Source organism: Desmodus rotundus, chromosome 3, assembly GCF_022682495.2.
Source record: "Desmodus rotundus isolate HL8 chromosome 3, HLdesRot8A.1, whole genome shotgun sequence".
NCBI lineage: Eukaryota > Metazoa > Chordata > Mammalia > Chiroptera > Phyllostomidae > Desmodus > Desmodus rotundus.
In genome coordinates this window covers 63,053,180-63,066,826 of record NC_071389.1, presented here as the reverse complement: position 1 = coordinate 63,066,826, position 13,647 = coordinate 63,053,180, and positions in this window count along the sequence as shown.

The following is a 13,647-nucleotide window of genomic DNA, read 5'->3' as shown; positions in this document are numbered from 1 at the left end:
ACCTTGAATACCAGGTTTTAAACTAGGTTTTCATCAAGGATTGGCATGGTTCTTAGACTGCCCTAGAAGGTGTACAAAGCAGTTTTGCATAAATTAACTCATCGAATGTTTCTGGTTTTCCAATGCAGTACATATGGCTATGTATAATTCACTAACAAGTCAATGGAGTCCCAGAAGGGAGACAGGACTTGCCTAAAGTCATACAGCTCAGGAAAGACAGAGCAGTCTCAATCCTGGATCCTTTGATTCTGAACCTATAATGCTAGTAGCACAGCTGTCTCTCTAACAAGCACAAAGTGCCGAGTCTGAAGATCTCAGAGGATTCTTACCACCAGATACAACCTCGCTCATTTCATGACCCATCAGTGTTGGGATGGACGTAACTTTTGAACACAATGAGGTGATGCTTGAACAGGTGTCTTCTGATCCTAAGAAGCATCTGGAGTCCGTTGCCATGGAAGGAGCATGGTCTTCAAATACATAAGACCCTTGAATACTCCCTATCAGCATGGCCACTGGGCAAATCAATATTTCCTCACTTGTAAAATGGTGGCAACAATAATTCCTGCCTCTCTGGGTCCAAAACTACATGTGTGAAGTTCCTGGCACACAATAGGCATTCAGTGAGTTAGGTCTTTTTATTATGGAAGGCAGTATAAGCAAGCTTTGAATCAGACAGACCTGGGTTCAAATCCTGACTCTGCTCCTAACTAGCTGTCACCCAGCTAGACAGTAAGTTCCAGGTGGGCAAAAACCACATCTGTCCTTACCCCAGCTGATAACCTTCACATGGCCCTAGGAGGCATTCAGTAAATGCTTAAATGGATTCAAGCAAATGGCTTAAATTTTCCAAGTTTGAATCTAAAAGAATTGAGATCTATCTAGTATAAGACTTATAAAAAATAAAGGATACAATACACATATAACACTTAGTTTGATGCCTGGCCCGTGGTGAGTGTTCAGTAAGCAATGATAGCTGCAGCTAATTTCTGCTGAATGCTTAGCACTGTTCTAAACATCCTGCGTACCTTCGTTCGCCAAATCCTCAAAACGCCCCCATCCCTATTTCACAGATAAGTCTATCCAGGCCCTGTTTTTATTATCTAAATACTTGATGCCACTGTAGGCCCCATGACTTGTGAGTCCAACTCTTTCTTCTCAAAGTTGGAGACCCTTAAGGCTTCTAATTCACAGTCCCTTCAATAATGGCCTCTCTTTTTTTGTCGTTTGCATTATTAGGAAGAAATAAAAGCTTCTTTCTTTTGAAACACAATAAAGACTTTCTCTTGGTCCTCCTCCCTCTTCCCCCATTATTTCCAGAGAGTGAGGTTGGACTGCCTGAGGTTTTGTCTGGTGGGAGCCCTTTAATTCAAAGACTGCCAACAACTCAATGAGTCAGCCAGGACTTTGCCCTCTCCTGGCTGACGCTGAAGCAGTCGCAGCAGACCTCCCAGTTTGGGCTGTCTTTCTTCCTTCCCTGAATTGCCTGCTGCCATCTGCTGGCCAAATTAAGTTAAAATCATCACATTGATTTTTCCCGAGTTGCTAAATGAGGTTCCAACTGTTTCTCAGCACTACTTCCCGAGGCATCTTCAGGAGCCGCTCCGGAGGTCTTGTTAGCAGACGGACAAACCTGGCAACTTTTCAGGCCTCGGTTCAAAGCTAAGGTGCTCAGGCAAAAACGGCCGGTGCCTGATTGCCATTCAGGAACATGGAGGCGAATTTCACCGTGCTGGGGAAATCAGGATTTTCCTGGGAAATTTCCAGGATTTCTTGCCTGATTATTACTGCACCTCTCAAACTATTATCCCCCCACACACCCCCTCCCCCCACCAATCTTCCACCAACGTCTCTGCCTTCCTTTCACCCACACTAACAACTTGCACACGACTGTGTTACCATGATAATCATCTACTGAAAATATATATATTTTTTCTGTTTGGAAACAGTGTCTCGAAAACGTTACAGGAATAGTACAGAGAAGTCCCGTATATACTTCTCCAGGAGACCCCATTCACTTTCCCAATTGTCTTAATAGCTCCTTTGTAGCACAGGGTTCAGTTCAGGATCACATGTTGCTCCAGTTGTCACATGTTTCTAGTATCTTTCAACCTGGAGCATTCCTCACTCATTCCTTGTCTTTCAGAACCTTGGTATTTAAAAAAAATGGCAGGACAGTCATTTTGTAGAATGACCCTCAGTTTGGGTTTGTCTGATGTCTTCGTGATAAAACCTAGTTTCTGCATTTTTGGCTAAAATAGAACAGATGCTGTATCTTTTCATTGTGTCCTCTCTCATGGCATGCAATGTCTATTTGTTTCTGATGGTGTCAATTTCTATCACTTTCACTAAGATAGTATCTGCCATATTTCTCTACTGTGGTTACTTTTCGCCTTGTAATTGTAGTAGCTCCCTATTACTTTTGTAACACATTACTGCAAACTGAGTGACTTAAAACAGCACAGATTTATTACCTTACAGTTCTGGAAGTCAGGAGTTGGATGAGTCTCGTGGATCTAAAATCAGAGTGTCAGCAGGGCTGTATTACTTCTGACTCTAGGGGAGGATGTTTCCTTGCTTTTCCTGACTCCTTATAGGCCACCTGCCTTCCTCAGCTGTGGCCCTTCCTCCCGTCTCCAGAGCCAGCAGCATAGCATCTTTGAATCTTTCTCTGACTCTGGGCCCCGCTTCCATCACCACATCTCCTTCTCTGGCTCTCCAGCATCCCCCTTTCACTTATAAGGAGCCTGTTGATTCCATTGCACCCACCTGGATAATCTCCCCATGTCAAGACCATTAACTTAATCACATCTGCAAAGTCTCTTTCACTATGTCAGGGAACCTGTTCACAGGTTCTGGGATAGAATGTGGACATCTTTTAAGGGTCATTATACCACCTACCACAGCAATTAGTCAATGTGTTGTGGAAAGATACTCTGACACTATGTAAACTCCCATTACTTATCCCACTTTCACCCATGAGTTTTAGCATCCATTGATGGTTCTTGCCTGATTGTTACTGTAATTATTACTCATGCCAACTGGTGATTTTCTAATCCTATCATTCCTTCTACATTTGTTGGTTGGCTTTCTACTGTGAGAAAGGAGAAAGAGAAGGACCTTTCTCTTTCCTCCCTTTATTTGTCTGTTTGCTTGTTTGTTTGTTTGTTTATATCACTGTGGATTCATAGGTTCCTTATTTTGTTCAATAGATTATAATATAGGATCTGGGCAGTATGTGTGCTCCTTGCTACTGGGATTTCACTGCTCCCAGGCCCTTTCAGGCAGAGCCAGGAAATAAGTGTGCACACATACATTTAACTCTCTCTTTATTTCTCTACCTATCAATATATATTGAAAACTAAGAGTTCATAAAAGTATCTAGAATCCCAGTTTACCAGCACAGGGTTCACTTTTAAGGTTTTCTTCTTTTCTTATTTGTGCTGCCTGTAGGAGAAACTTGACTGAGATTTATTTTCAGCCTGTTTATTTATTTGCTCCATCTTCTGGTACGTACTTGATTTCTCGACCCCACTGTACTGCTGTCCTCTCGTGCAGGCCTGCCTCCTCCCCGCCTCCCCCCTCCCCCCTTTCCCCCTCCCTCCCCCTACCCCTTGCCTGCTCCACTCGGGCTGCCTGCCTAATAGTTCTTTGAGGAAGGAAGGGAGGGAGGAAGGGAAGGAAAGCAATATTTTTTAAGGGAAGGAAAGGAAAGAGGAAGACAGTCATGTACATTTTTAATGGACCTCTTTACCCCCATTGCAATGAATTATTTGTCTAACAGTTATTTTCTCCACTAAAATTTAAACTCCATGAAGCCAATGGCCACGTCTGCTGTGCTCACTGAGGACTGAGCCCCCAGGGCCGAGCACACCATAGATACTTAATGTTTTTGAATAAACAATTGCCATGTAAAGCAACGATAACAAAGTTATAACTATTGAACAGTTTATAACATAACCAAGTGGTCTCCACCTAAACAATTACCAGTGTCTACATAGCTCAAATTACAGGCGACAGTTTTCAAACAGAAACTACGTAACTTGCTTTTCCCCCCTCCAAGCCTGAGTGCCTTGAGGTAAAGAGATCTTGTCTTTCATTGAACTTTTGTTGTCATTAGATATTTGTTTGGCTTTAGAGTCTCATGTTGTTTCAAACGGGTTTTCTGAGCTAAGAATTTCAATACAAAGTTGTATTTCAAGACAATTTCAAACATCACTGTCCTGGAGCATTTGGTAGAATTGACGTTGGCCTCATAAGCAAGATGATGGAGTGTTCCAGAGTTTTGTCGTGAGAAGTAACTTCTCACACACAGCAGGACGCCAGGCCCGTCCCACCATCCTCCTAAGCATTCTTTTAAATAGCTGCAATTATTTGTCCTCAGCTACCACCAGCAAATCAAAGACAGTCTTCACTGTACGTAGGCCTTTTATCTCCTCTCTCTGTCGTCCTCTCAGAAAGAAAGTCCTAATGCATTCCTGCCTTCCCCACGTGAAAGTGTCCTTCCCAGTGGCTGATGGACTCTTTCAGAGACCGCACCGGGAAGCGGGGACAGGCTGAAACACAGCTGCCACGAGGGTTGGAAGTGGCTGCTCTGCACAAAGACCTACAGCATCAGGCATAAAGAGCCACACTTTTTTTCTCTCTCTCAGAAAACCAGCTCTCAGGGGTCACTCTGGCTCACTGGAAAAGAAGCAGAAGCAGTGCTGCCTCCCAGAAGTTACAGCAGCGTCCGGGAGCAGGCTGGAGCCCAGCGCCAGAACGCAGGATGCTGTTGGTGCCAGGACCTCTCTGTTTCTCACCGGCCTCAGCGGGGAGGCCTAGAATGCGTCCCTGCCACACCAACATCCCCAGCACGGCCGTGGCTTCCGGGCTGTGTAGACCCAGAAAAGGTAAAAGTTAAAATCCCAAGTGCTAACTCTGACTCCAGACCCGGGGGAAAGCAGTGAACAGACCTCCCCACTTTTAACTGTCTCATCTGCAACCAGACTTCCTACCCCAGTGGGTCCCAGCCCTGCCTGCCAAGGATCATTTTAGTAAAATCCCAGCACCCAGGAACCACCACTGGAGATTCTGATTTAGTTGGCTTAGGGGAGGCCCAGGCACAAGTCCATTCAGAAGTGGCCTTGTGACTCCTCTCTGCAGCCAGGGCTAAGAACCACTGTCCCCACCCTTGGTCCTAAGCAGGTCAGGGTGAAATCAAGGACGATTTGCTTACGCTTTCCTTCAGCACAGTGGCTCTCTACCTTGGCACAGGTTCCAATCACCTAGGGATCTTTTTTAAAAAAAATATGAGTGCCCAGGCTGTTCCCCAGAAGAATTACATCATAATCCCTGGGAGTGGGGCCCAGGACCTGTATTTTTTAAAAGCTCCTTGGGAGGTTAAAATAGGCAGCTGACTTTGAGAGCCCCTGAGCTCACGCATTCCCCAGCGTGTTATCAGATGCTACTTCTCAAACGACCTGTTGGTAAAGGACTAGCTTTGGGGTTTGTTTGTTTGTTTTTCATTCTTTGTTGACTAATACTTCTGTAAAATTAAAATAAGTCACTAGGAATAGTGACATTAAAAAGCAGACATAAACATCTAGATGTTTTGTTAGCTTCAGAGACACACAATTGCTGTTAGAAGTTCTGAAATGGTATTGATTTCTGCCCTCCTGGACTATTAACAGTTGCGAGCTGATGCTGGTCTGCGGGGCACACTTTGAGTAAAGTGTCCTGAGAGACACCATCACAGGAACTATAAATACATATTGCATGGTGAGCGGCAGGAGTCAAGTAGACTTGATAAACAGAGCAGATTAAATTCCAAGTTTAGGACATGAAGGGCCCTGGGCTATTAAGGCGTCTGAGAGGTTCAGAGATAACAAAACCTATTTTGTCTTATTTAATTTGCTGTTTCCCAGTCTCACAGGGTGAGGACACGATCTCCCCACTACCTCAGCAGCCCTGTTACACATATATGAAGCGTAATCTGTTTAATGATTTATTCTCGGTCTTAAGAAGCATGCAGAGTCACTAAAGAGAGACCCATCTCTGCAGAACTACTTCCCTGCATGGCCCTCATCTGGCTGCGCCTCAGCCACCTGTGGCTCCAGCCTCAGTGCCATCCAGACAGTCTTCTCCCACCAGCTAGTCCCCTGAATGTGCTTGGGTCTGTCCTCTCCTGCCCACTGGCCCTCCCTGGGTCGGGCACCCGAACACCTCGTCTCTCTCACATTGCTGACGCACCCTACCTGCTGGCCTTCCTGCCCCTGTCCTGTGCCCTGCATCTCCTCTGCTCTTCACACTGAAACCGAAAGAACCTGCTGGGATTCAAACTGGGGGTGTCACTCCCCCGCCTACAAGCTTCGTGGGTTGCCCATTGTCTTCACTGTCTTCACCTTCACAAACGATGCCCTTTGGGGTCTGCCCTCTGCCTACCGTCCAGCCTCATCTTTCATGGCTCCCCACTTGTCCATACGGAACTAGTAGCAATTCCCTAAATACACGGAGCAACCTCTGGTTGTCCCCACCTCTCCCTCTCACTCGCTCTCTCTGTGCATTAGGCCTTCAGAGTCAGCCTAGATGTCTCCCCCCACCGAGAGAGAGGGTTTCCCTTCCCGCCCAGCCTAGGCAAGTGCCCCTCTTCTGGGACCCCTCGGGGCAACAGCGATCTTCAGCCGGTGTGCCGTGGCAGGCAACTGGTGTGCCACAAGAATTTTTCAAACATGTCACACCTACTGCTATTTTGTATGCTCTGTTCTTTGTGGGTTTTGGGGGCCATTAGTTATGTTTTCCATTGCCAATGTGCCTAACTTCTAAATACTGAAAAACTTCTAAAATATAAAAAAAGTGCTAGTAATAATATGCAAAATATTCTCATAAATTCTATCCTCTGTGCTTTTTTCCTCCTCTGGTTAATTGCAGAGTATAACATTTTCTTATATTCTCCTAAGTGATAGTTTTTCCTTGTAAAAACTATACTTGCAACTGTAGTTGCTCATCAATGTGCTAAATTAAATTATTTTTGTTGAGTCCCCCTCTAGGAGAGGGGTAAATAAGCATTTCAAAATTTATCCCCAGTTCCTTCCTAAACCATTATCATTGTTTTCATTGATATAATCTAGAATTTTTAGACCTATATTGTTATTTAATTTTATGTCTGTTTATGTTAGTCCCCTCTTTTCCAAGAATTGTTTTTAGATAATTGCTGTTAAGTGACCATATTTATAGTTATTAAAATAACTAATAGACTCAAAAAAATGAAACATGCAATACCTGACCTGACTACTTAGTCGGGGCACTAACCTCTCCTCCCTTAGCCTGTCAAGTAAAAAAATGGCAACACTCAACACAAAAATAGCCATCCAGTGTGAATTAATCAAAATTATACCGACTTTTCATCACAGCAGCAGAAAATACAATTTTTTTTGTGTGCCGCAGAATTTTAGTAATTAGTTTATGAGTGCTGTGAGATGAGAAAGGTCAAAAATCGCTACATACGTACATACATACTGTGCTGCGATTGGCTGTTGAACCCACTAGACTTGAGCACCTTCAGATTAGGGTTTGTGCCTTACTGTGTTCTATCCTTAGCACCTAGCACAGACAAGGAAATCAATACGTAATTGTTGAATGAATGGATTAATGAATGAACAAATAAATTGCGTGCCACCCCTGTTGGAATCCTAGAAGATCCATGAAGAAAGCATTTCAGCATCTCAGAAAGTCCCCAGTCCCAGCTAGTACCTCTATTCTTAACTTCCTCATGGACCCGTTACCTAAGGGCTCTCCTTTTCCTCTTCTCTTCTTAGATCTCTCCAGCTTACACCTCTGTTGGACTACCTGCCTGGCTTGTAGTGTGGGTTTTGCTTTTTTGGAGCTGCCTCTTGATCATCCTTAGGCTCATGGCCCACATGCCAAGGATCGTCCGCAGTCCTCATTTTCCAAGTCCTCAGCAACCTGGGCTCCCACTTGTCCTGGCAGTTAGGGCATCTATCACTCGGCCACTGCACCTACTCACCACAATCCTCTAGGCCAGGCCGGGGAGGACATTTCAACATTTGTGGGGTTATAAACCTGCCGGGCTGGTTACTCTGTTTGCGCCTCGACACCCATCCTCCGCTCGTCTCTGTCCTGCTCTGTGCACAAGTTGGCTTCCGTGCCAAATGGGTTCCTGTTGGATTTTGCTAACATGAGGCACCAGCAAGAGGTCTGAGGTCAAGAGGAGAGAGAAGTCTGGAGTGTCTTCCTTTGCTTCTTCCTGCTGAATTGGGGTTTGGGTTGTGCCTGAATTCCTCCATGGCCACAGCTCCTGTGGGCTGGCTCCTATTCCAGGGCTCTGGCTCTCAGCAACGTCTAGTGACATCCTTACCCTTGCCCCTTTCAGGCGGATGTGGCAATGCTGCCTGCTGTGGCCAGTCCCTGAATGCCTCACTGTCTCACATTGGTTCACTTCACCCTGCCCACACTCTGTAAACAATCCCTTGATGAAACACTTTAATTCACCCCTTGAGGGGACTGTCCGTGTCTCGCTGAGACCCTGCCTCGGAGATCCTCTTCTAGGACAGCAAAGCACCTTCATTTCACAGCCACCAGAACGAACGTCTCCCAGACTAGTCTGGTGCTCTTCTTCACCCCGCTGGCCCTGCCCCATTTGCTCTGGACTCTAGACTCTAAATAGTAAAATAATGATAATGATAATAATAATAAAAAAGTTATCCTTTGAGTTTTTCTTATACGCCAAGCACTGTGCTGAGTTCTATGTGAATGCCTTATAGCAAACCCTGTGAGGCAAGTGTTTTTAGTTTTATTTAAAAAATGAAAAACCTGAACCTTACAGAGATTAAGTAATCTGGAAGACGTCACGCAGCAAGCAAACAGCAGAGCAGGGACTTTTGTGCGACCGCTGGACTCCAAAGCTAGCGCTAGGGTATTTGCTCTTGGGGCGACCTTATCACACCGTTGACTCTCTGAGCTCACTGCTGACCTAAGCCCCATCAAATGTTACATGTGGTCTGTCTGGGGCCTGCTGGGAAATCAGTTTGTGGGGAAAACTGTTCCCGGAAACAGCACTGAGATGAGATAGTTCTGCTTGAACAAAGGGGTTGGCATAGAGTCAGAGTTTAAAAGGCCGTGGTGGCATCTCAGTCAAAAAAAGGGCAGGACAGGCTGCAGGTGAAAATGCTGTGGGCGGTTTACAGCGCACCCCTGAAAGTGACCAGCTCTGTGCAGAGAAAGCTGAGTAACAAGAGCCCCAGACTTCCCAGAGAGGCAGGCTTGTGCTTGGATTTTAAACAGCAGGACAGCAGATGTGGCCGCTGAGTCTGCTGGGAGCCGCTGCGGGGCATCTAGGCCAGAGACAGAGTCAACACCGCCTATTCACCACTGAGGTCTCCCAGGGGAGGGCAAAGAAAACGTGAGCCTGTGCACACAGAGAGGCCAACTGTCTCTCTCGCATGCCTGTCTTCTCCAGTGGCACCAGAGTGATCAAAAGGTGTCCTTTATTTTATCACTCACTTGCCCAGTAGAAACCTGAGTTCTATACATTTTTGAGCTTCCTTATATATGTATGTTTAAAAAATTAATTTTTTCTCCTTATAAAAATACATTTCTGTGGAAATTTTTGAAAACACAGAGAAGAATTGAACTAAATAAAATCACCTTTAATCTCACTATCCATAGATAACTACTACTTGCATTGTGAGCTATAATATGGTTTTCAAACTGCTCCAGGGAATTAATTCCTCAGCATGTGGGATTGTCTAGGCCACAGCGCCCAGGAGAACACAGAGACCCTGTGCCAGGTGCCCTACCTGCATCACACCGGGGCTGTTCCCTTTAACTGCCTCTGTGATGTAGGGGGCTGCATAAGATTTTTGAGTAGGCCAACAAAGCTGCTGTAAAAGGGTATGAAAATGACTTCTCTGTATCTTCATTTTTAATGACTTCATAGTATAAGGATAGGTCATAATGTATTTAGCCATCCGCCCAAAATGAACAAGCCCTGTCTTCAGAGAGGTGTCAGAGAGGACAGGAACAGTCAGTTTGAGAGTTTCAAACACCTTCCCAATCGCTATGGCATTTATTTTACTATAATTAAATCCAAAACTCTCCAGTTCCCAAAAGCTCATTAAGACTATCAGTCTTGTTAACATCTCAGTTTCCTTCTCTGTCAAATATTTGATTAAATTCACCTCCATGAAAAATAAGCATTTGAGGAAAGAAAAATTATCATATTTAATGAATGCAGCAGGTCCTCAAAGACATCATTTCATTCAATGTCATTTTGTTATAACATTGATGAGATGCCTAGGAACTTCATGCTTGTTTATATTAATTAGCCAAAGATAAAAACTGGTTTCATTTTACATTGTTTTGCCTAAAGTCACAGAACCCACTGACCTCATTAAGCAAGAACTTACTGTATGTGCAATTTTTGCTCCTGTAGATGAATTCAGAACTGAGGATAAGCCCCTGTATTCAACGACAGAGAAAGTAAACTACTCTGAGATGTTTTCCTATGAAACATGGGAGTTTTTCCTCAGTTCTAAAGAACAGAATGAAGTTCTCAGTGTCAGTGACGTTTCTACATTGTAGGGTTAGCTACAGATGAAGAAAATAGATACCCTGTGTTGTAACTACTTTCCCAAGCTCCCTTCATTATACATTTTCTGAAGAGTGAAGTTCTCAAGTACGCACCATCCCGAGTACTCTTCAGTGGAGAACTATGATTTCAAAAGCACTTCAGTGACAGAGTGGTAATTTTAGAAAACAGTGTTAAATGTCTGATGAAGGAGTGAGTCATCCTGCCTGTGAGAAGCAGTGACTGCTCTCAACAGAAAGTGCACTTCTGCGAGGAAGAGAAAGGCTGAGGAGCCAGGGGAAGAGGCCACGGTAGCCAGTCAAGATGCTGTCCCTTCCTTTTGTACAAATCACAGCAACTTTTATGAGGCTCAACCTTCATTTTCTATCAATACCTCTTGTTAAGATTTAGATGCAACCCCTCCCCTCTTCCAGGCCATTCCAGTTATGAGGGTCAAGAGCATCTTATTGGTGGGACGGTAACTTTCAGACTTCGTAATTTTTTGAAGTAGCCATTTCCAAATTCATGATTCCAATTTTAGCAGTTTTGCCTCCACTTATAATTGTGCGGAGACATTTTAAAGCTTTCATTCATTTTGCAGTGCTAAATAGTTCCCCTTTAATCGTTCATGTCAGATCCCTATTAACATTTCCTTAACATTTATAAAACAATTTTGAGCTGTCAGGGAAAGAAAAGCCTCTTTAAAATTCAGATTATTAACTTGCTGCCTGCTCTTCATGTTAATGTGTTTTCTATCAGTCACTGGTGTCAAAAGTATTCGAACAAGGCTTAATATTCAGAACACTTTTATATTTTTACACACAGGAAATGTTTTTCTGTACCCTAGTCTGAAATGTGCTGCCTGTCAACCTCTTCTGTCTGTTGTATTTTGCTTTATCTTTGACCCTTTTTGGTGTCTTTCTCCCGAGGCTGATGGCCATCACCCAGGGGAGAATAGGCAGCCCTAAGCAGGGGTTCGGAGCGTGGCTTTGGAGTCAGACAGGCCCGGGTGTTCGTCAAGGCCTGAGTGCTATAGCATAGTTAGCATAGTTAGCATTCCTAACTATGTGAGTTAAAATCTTCTAAGCCTCAGATTCTACAACGGTGAAACCATTGTAACTGGGTTTTTAAAAAAGATTTTATTTATTTATTTTTAGACAGAGGGGAAGGAGAAGAGAAAAAGAGGGAGAGAAACATCAATGTGTGGTTGCCTCTTGCATGCCCCCACTGGGGACCTGGCCTGCCACACAGGCATGTGCCCTGACTGGGAATCGAACTGGTGACCCTTTGGTTTACAGGCCTGCATTCAATCCACTGAGCCACACCAGTCAGTGCCCACTGTAACTGTTTTATAAATCATACCCGCCCCCCACAGAGTGTATATGTCTGCTTAAGTGGTGGCACTAACTGTCTATTTTCCTATTGTCTATTTAACTGTCATTTTCGGGGTGAGACAGTCGAGAGCCATTTCTATCACTCACAGAAACAACAGGAATGAAGGCTTCAAAGAGGGCAGAGAGTGGAGACGGAAGTCATCTGGGTTTGTTATCTTCATCTGTGGCACTGGAAATAGTCTAGGTTGGTAGAACTCTTGGGCATGGATAAAAACTTATCTAGACAGGGAAATAACGTAAAATGAGTTACAACATATCAGTAGACATTGCAAAGATTATTTCTTATCCTTATCCTAACTTAATACTGTTAGTTGACTATAAATCAGAGATTTCTAATAGGCATGGTAAGTGTGTAGTCAATAAACAAATGATCGATTGTTACCCCATATCTGACACACACTGAAGAGACAATAAAATCTATGAAACAGTGGAGACAGAGGCCCCAGAGGCTGCATAAAGGTCCTGGCTCCATATGTATTTGCTCTGGGATTTGGGGTGAACAACTTAACATTCCTCACCTGTAAAATAGTGATAAGAGGGAGTATCTCATAGATGTGTGGTACAAGTAGCCATTCCTATGCCCGGTCCAGGCAGAGCGCTCAATAAATATTAGCCCCTTCCCTGTAAGGGAGCTTACAGATTTTGTGAGGAGAAATCATTGGAAAAGGTGTATCAGATGCTAAGATGTTAAATATAATCAAGAGCAGAGGGAGAAAGAGGTGTATCTGGCGTGGGGAGTGAAGGGACCTGGAGGAGGGGTCTGAAAGTGATGAGAAAGGATCTCTGATAAACTCAGAAAGCCTCTGATTTTCTACTCTTTAATGAAGGAGAAACCTAAATTTGGACGTGAGTACTTCCTAAACAGCGCAACTCCACCCAGAGCCCTGTGTTGCTTGCTGCAAAATAGAGCAACGAGGGACACAAACCCCCAGCAGCAGGCTGATGGGCACATGCACCCAGCATCCGCTTCAGAAAGCCGGCATGGGCAGATCGTGCTCAGGGCGCAGAGGAAAAGCCCCAGTCCAGCCTGTGAAAACCAGAGTGGCCCTGCCTGCTGTCACCCAGTTTGTAAACTCGAACCTCATTCTTGTCTTCAACAGTTTTATATTTTAGTTTTTTAAAAGCCAAGAAGGAGCAAGAGTGCTGCAAACAAAACAAAACTCCTCTGCCATGTCCTTTCATCCGAAAAAGCCCCCATCCTTCCCCTCTCGCTTGCGCTGGAACCCAAAAGCATCTCACTGCAGGTCGCGGTGGCCCTGAGGCCAGACTCAGCTGTCACCTCTCCTGGTGAGCTGGTGCTTTCCTCCATCACACCTCACTCACATCAATGTTTTCCCTTCGCCGTTTTCTCAGAGTGCAGCCAAAGAAAAGCTCGCGGGAGGGGAAGGAATCCTAAGAAGCAGATTGAAGACCAAGCTGGGCATTTGAACCCAGGCAATGTGTGTTTACACTCATGCCCTCTGCAAATGGGCATGGGCTCCTCAAGCCACAGATGGATTTCTCTCTTCAGATTACTCTCTGTAACAGCTAGACCTTTCCGTTTGTTCCAGATACTGACTACAGGGAAAACTGTGGTCACATTTTTCCTTTCCTCTAGAGAGCAAACAAATGAGTGTGAGGGGAGAAATAGCCTCAGATGTGCTTCTGAAAGCTTGACACTTGCCAGCCCTGACGTGCCCTAGCAGG